The sequence below is a fragment of the Rattus norvegicus genome, chromosome 6 (assembly GCF_021556685.1).
Source record: "Rattus norvegicus strain SHRSP/BbbUtx chromosome 6, alternate assembly SHRSP_T2T, whole genome shotgun sequence".
NCBI lineage: Eukaryota > Metazoa > Chordata > Mammalia > Rodentia > Muridae > Rattus > Rattus norvegicus.
Window position 1 is genome coordinate 12,116,420 of NC_141539.1, and position 6,000 is coordinate 12,122,419.

The 6,000-nt window shown below is 49.7% G+C and overlaps 1 protein-coding gene across 1 annotated transcript in view; it reads right to left on the minus strand.

Moving 5' to 3' along the window:
• Ston1 (stonin 1) overlaps positions 1 to 876 on the minus strand; it is a 50,775-nt gene extending 49,899 nt beyond the window's left edge. The window contains exon 1 of the mRNA XM_087553620.1: positions 809 to 876. The gene's annotated coding sequence lies outside the window, so the exon portion shown is untranslated. The remainder of the gene's footprint in view (positions 1 to 808) is intronic.
• Between the last annotated feature and the right edge of the window lie 5,124 nt (positions 877 to 6,000).

A 6,000-nucleotide genomic window follows, 5' to 3' on the forward strand; every position in this document is an offset into this window, starting at 1 on the left:
TTTTCTCCCTGCACCATTTAGATCCCCAGCAATTGAACTCGAGTCCTCAAGGCTTGGCAGCAATCACCTTTACCCACTAAGCCATCTCACCGACCCAAAAGAAAAAACAAACATTTTTGACTAGAATTCTATTTTCCTTCATGAGCTTTGCCATCTAATTAGATTAACTGTCATTGATGGGACCATACAGTTGGAAAGAAAATAGACAGACCATAGACAACTAGATATCTAGATAGAGTCAAGTCCTGTAAAGGAATGTAGTCTCAACCCCTTCAGCATCCTCAAAGTCCCCATGCCAAATCCTCACACATGTCATTCCTGCAGCAAACTTTAGTGCTGACACTCCTGCGTGACCCCTTGGCCTGACTGCAGCCTGGCTGGTCATCTCTGAGGGCAAGAGGGGATGGAAGTGAACCCAGAGGTTCACAGGACCACCGAGGACAGGAGCCAGGAAGACTGCAGGAGAGGGGTGGGAGTCATAGGTGTGGGGATCCGGAGTTCTGAGGGAGCTCTGCCCTGATCCGACAAGTCTGGGTGGCGGTGGCCACGCGTCGGCTCCTACAGTCCCGCCCCGTCCTGCCCACGAACTTGACTGTCCCGTGCTGTAGTACTTTTCTTTCTTTGCAGTCAGGCCCAGGGCAGAGAGAAGCTGGCGGGGCCCATCCCCTCGCCGGCTGTGGGCGCCTGTCGCGAGTTAGGGAGATGTCTTCTGCCCCCGCCCTCAAATTCCAGAGAATCAGAGCGATCCCACCCTGGAGAGGGTCTCCCCCAAGCCGCCTTGGGCCTGTCCCTGGGGCTGATCACTCACGCAGTGCTGCTGGGGCTCCGACTCTGGGCACCGCCATCCACACAGGGAAGAAGAGAGGGGAGGAAAGGGAGGGAAGAGGGGAGGGAGGGAGAAGGGGGAGGAGGGCCCGGGCGGCTGGGGGCGGGGTGGGGGGGGACGCTCAGTCCCCGCCCCTCTTCCCCTGCGAGATCCTCCCTTGCTGGTTTCTCCAACCTAGATCCCCCAAAGTTGTTTTTTTTTTCTGGTGTGAGATTGGACATTCGCTTTCCCTCTGTCCTGGGCGAGTCTGTAGTCCCTAGAAAGGGAGCTGGAAAGCAGTCACCAAATTATTCTGGAAGCCTCCTTTTTTCCTTTCAAAGTGGAACCAGCCGGGCCCACAGTGATGGATGGTTGGTCATGCTAAAAACCCTCCTTCCTTGATGAAATCCACACCCATCTGGCGCACAGATGACCAGGTGAAAGAGTGAAGGGCCAGGCTGTGTGCGAAGACAGGAATACCACAATGCTCTGGCGTGCATCTTGGAGAGTACGAGAGGGATGTAGAAGAGGAGGCCTCTTCCCCAGATGGTTTCCAGTGTATTCTCCCCACAACCCACACCACACACACACACACACACACACACACACACACACACACACAAAGACACACAAAGAAGGTTTTAAGCAAAGAGCCTTGATTCCAGTGGATTCCCACTCACTTTTGTATTCCCCAGCAGGGCGCACCGTGAATCCCCGTGGACTGAGAATGGCCAGAAGAAATTCTTGTTTAGTGCTCTGCAAGATAAACTGCCTAGGAAGAGAACATGTGTGGGAGGGAGAACAGCTCAAGCAGAGGCTGGGCTGGCAGGTGAGAGGATGCTGGAAGTCTGGTGGAGCATCTCCCTGAACTCACACAACATTTTCCCCAGTGTAGTTTTTGTGGTCTCAGAAAACCTAGTGAAATGGAAAAGATATTCCAGAAGTCTGTCCAACCACCAAGACTCAGGGAGAAAATGGGGCTCCAGAGAGGAGACAGGTGTGCCTGGCATCACACAGTTGGGCACACTTGGGATAACGTTATTTTCTGGTAAGATTTCTAATTGTGTTTATACTCAGAGCATAACACTAAGAGAGCTAAACAAACAGAAGAAGGAGGGCCCCTTGCCTTGAAAGGCAGGTCTGGGTAGGGACGGCTGGGTCTTGCCTACCACACAAAGCCTGGTGTTTGGTCACCAGCACCCTGTTTTGGGTACATGTGTGTCCATGGGAGGGTTTGTGGGTGTAGGTGTGTTCAAAGAGGCCAGAAAATGGCATCAGATCCCCTGGAGACAGAGTTACAAGCACCTGTGAGTTCCTCAACATGGGTGCTAGGAACCAAACTCTAGTCCTGTCAGAGCAACACAGTGCTGTAACCACAGAGCCACCTCTCTAGCCCAGAGCACCAGATTTAAATAAAAACAAACAAACAAGCAAACCAAAAAACAATGGAGACTGAGATTCACTGTTCCTGTGTCCCTTGTGTCTACCATCAGCTTCTGGAGGTTTGGAGGGGACAGTCCCTCTCAGGAAGGCCATAGCTAACTGGAGAGGCACGCAGAAAAGAATAGCACTTGGAAAAGTCACTACCACTTACAACAGCTTTCTGAGAGCAGATTATAAATCATGTCATCTTTGAAACAAGCAGTATGGCCTTAATTAGTAGCTTAGGGTAGCTAAGCTGGTGAAAGAAATCTCAGGGAAATTTTGACACTTTCTGGGGAGCAAACAGACATGAAACTCTCAGAAGACTTCTCCAGTTAACTGAAAACTGCTTCTTCTTTTACCTTATGTTCCTACCCTCCTGTGACCCTACGTCACTCTGGAGATTGCCACCTTTCAGATCTTTTCTTCTTTCTGGCCTGTTTGAATGTACAACGCTCATCTCTATAGGATTCTGTCTGGCAAAGTCTTTTTATATTAAAATCCAGTGGTAAACTGCTTAGCCTATCCTCACGTAAGCCACTGCAGCCATGCACCAGCTGGGACCCCATTTCATTCCAGCTGCATTCGCCTGCTGTGCACTACATGGACCCTCGGAGGACGCCTTCCTCCTTTTTACTCAGAGCTTCCCTTTTCGTGGAAACCACTGAGAACTTTCATGGAGGTCCCTGAACTCACACAGCAGTGGGGTTCTGTTTTAAACACCTTCTCTGCTATTGTCTTTGTGACCTTGGAAAACCTATTAGATGGAAAAGATATAGAAGTGGCCTGTCCAATCACCAGGAGTCAAAGCATTCAGGATTCAGTATTACGAGGAGATCTCCAAAGTTTCTGTTGGTAGACACAACAAAATTAGTCAGCTAAAGCTACTAGGATCAACATACCTTCATGAGGAGGGCAAGGTTTGGCCTCAAATGTTTAATGAGGCCATTATTTCTCTCTCAAACTTTACAGCAATAGTCTCTAAATGACAAGAACCATTCAAGACAATGGGATGGCTTTGGGGGAAACTATTTAAAAAAAAAAACAAACAAACCCGAGCACAGACATTTCACATGCATGATACATTCTGACACGAGCTAAGTAGCTTTTCTAAGTCCTTTTCTGAGGGAATTCAAGTACACTCTGTAGATTGATGTCATTATGCAGGTGAAGGCAGGTACAGGATAGAAGAGGCTTGTCATTGGACAAGAAGGATGGGAGGGAGTAAAGTTTTAGAGAGGAGGAGACCAGTGAGAGGAGAGGGAGCAGCTGAGAGAGCAAGGAGGCAGATGTTAAGATTCCTCTCTGCACATTTACAGGTTGTTATGACTATTCTTAAGGGATGGATGTGTACAGGATTTTGTGTGTCTAGACGAACAAATTATATCTTATCTAGGTGGGTGGTTTATATCCTTATCAATTGGTTGTAAGTTAATCGAGTGGATGTATTGTACGTTGAGCATTTAACATACAAATCTGGTTGTTGGGTCCCCGTTTGTTGAGTGACAACTTAACTGGGTTGTTGGGAGTGTGAGCAGAGTCTGTGACAGGAAGTCATACCAGGCTATAGAATGCTTGGGGCTAGCATGGCGTGGGGCTACGCTAGCAGGATCCTCGGAACTCGATGGTAACAGGCGTGGTAACAACTCGCCAAGGCGACAGCGTGCGAAAGCAGCTGGCAGAGAAACAGCTAGAGCATGCAGATTCGTGCGGAGTGGGAACTCTCGGGAACCAGGTCATGTACCTATTTAATTACACTGCAACAACCCTTGAGAGGGGAATTCCTGAGCTGAAAAGCCCACATCTTCACATCTTCACCACATCAATGCCAGCCAGCCATCGACTGGTAGTCTTTTATCATGAGGATGACACTCCTTGCCTGTCTTGAGCCAAGCTGGCTGCTGGCTACAGCTGGTCCATGGCCCTCGCCTGTGAAGTACCTGATGAGCGTTTACTGACTGCCTTCGGTGTACAAGATACACACTGCTCAACGGCAACAATCTGAGCCTAGCGCTGGTCCCCGCCTCCAGCTCTGGCCGCTGTTGGGGCCGATGACACACATTAAAACACAAAGGGAAAATAGTCCAAGTAGCCCAACTGAAGGGATGACTAAAGAACTTAAGAAAGGTTAGAATGATGCATGCCTATAGCACGCAGGAGGAGACGCCAAGGAAGGAAGCCCATGAATCAGGGCCCAGCAAGGAGGAGGAGAGCGTGGGGGAGCGGGAGGGAGAGAGGCAGGCAGGCCAAGGGGGACTACTCTTTAGTATTTGAGCAGGGTGTGACTGCCTCGTGTTGTGGACTAGATTATGCTGTGTCTACTCTTGGGCCTCAGAGATCTCCCTCCTGGGCCATTCCACTACACTCCTGGTGTTTCAGAGAGGACTGGGGAGTTCAGGGATTATTAAAGCCCCCAGCAAAATAAACAGCGAGGTTCCAATTGGGGAGTTGCCTTTCGAGGCCCCTCCATTGACGGGCTCCCCCACGCTTCTGCTGAGTTTCCCTGCCTTTTCATGGAAAAGTTGTCCAAAAGTTCTCTTGCCTTTTCTTCCAAAGACTTAGAAGAACAGAGCTATAATTGCCAGCTAGCCTCCTAACTTGGAGCTAATTACCAAACTGCTCAGAAATGTAAGGCAGAGGGCGCTGTTTGCTGACAGCCTCCCCCCTCAGATCACCTCTGAGGACAGGACTCCCGGCCGAGGTCAGAAACTTCCTCTGTGTACACAGACTGGACGACTCTCTGGCCTGACCCTCGGATAACTTCTCAGCATCATCTCCATCTATGGTTTCTCTTCGGGTTGGAGTTACGGAGTGGCTTGAGGCCTTTAAGAGCGGGGAGGGCTGGAGAGATGCCTGAGCAGTTGGAGCACTTGTTACCCTTAGAGGACAGAGGTTCAGTTCCCAGCACCGACCTGGTGGCTTACAAGCATCCACAGCTCCGGGTCCAGGGAGTGAGCTCTCTTCTGATCTCCAGGGCACCAAGCAAGCTCACACGCACAAATTCAGGCTAACCCTCATGTGCGTAAAATCACGTAAATAAATCTAAAAGATACTGTTTTTAAAGACCAGAGCCAACCACAGGGGATAACACTTAGTCCACCTGAGGATTTTCACAGTAGAGAAGGTTTCTGACCAACTGAGGAAAGCTTTTGGTTGCTCTCACTGGGTGGCTTCAAGCTGGTTGTTTCCAGTTTTACTGGCTTGCAGAGGCTGTGCTATGGCTCAGTTGCTTCGGTTTGTAAGTTGTTTGTTTGTTTGTTTTTAATGCAAACGCTAGTTACTTCTGTCTTGCAGTAACTAAATACTTGGCAGGAAAAACTCAAGGGAGGAAAGGTTTATTTTGGCTAACGGGTTTGGAGAGACGTCAGTCCGTCCCGGAAGGGAAGCACAGCAGCAGAGCATGTGCCAGGGCCGTCCACTTCTCTGTGGTCCAGGAAGCAGAAAGAGCAGGCTAGACGGTGGGCTTATAACCCAGTGACCTTCTACCACCTACAGTCTTCAAAATGGCCCACAAGATGGGCCCTGCATCCAAAGCACGGCCCTGTGAGAGGCGTTTCAGGTACTAACCATGACAACGGAGTAGGAATCAGAAGCAGTCATGTTACAAGTCACATCGGTTTACCCAACAGTGTCTTAACCACCTCACAAAAAGCAGCGGCTCTGTGTGGAGAACTGAACATTCTCGGTATACAGAACAAGCTATCCCTTGGTGGGGTGGCTCTCACATGCTTGCCCGGCTGTTATCTGCCAACGAAGTTACCATCGTCCTGTTA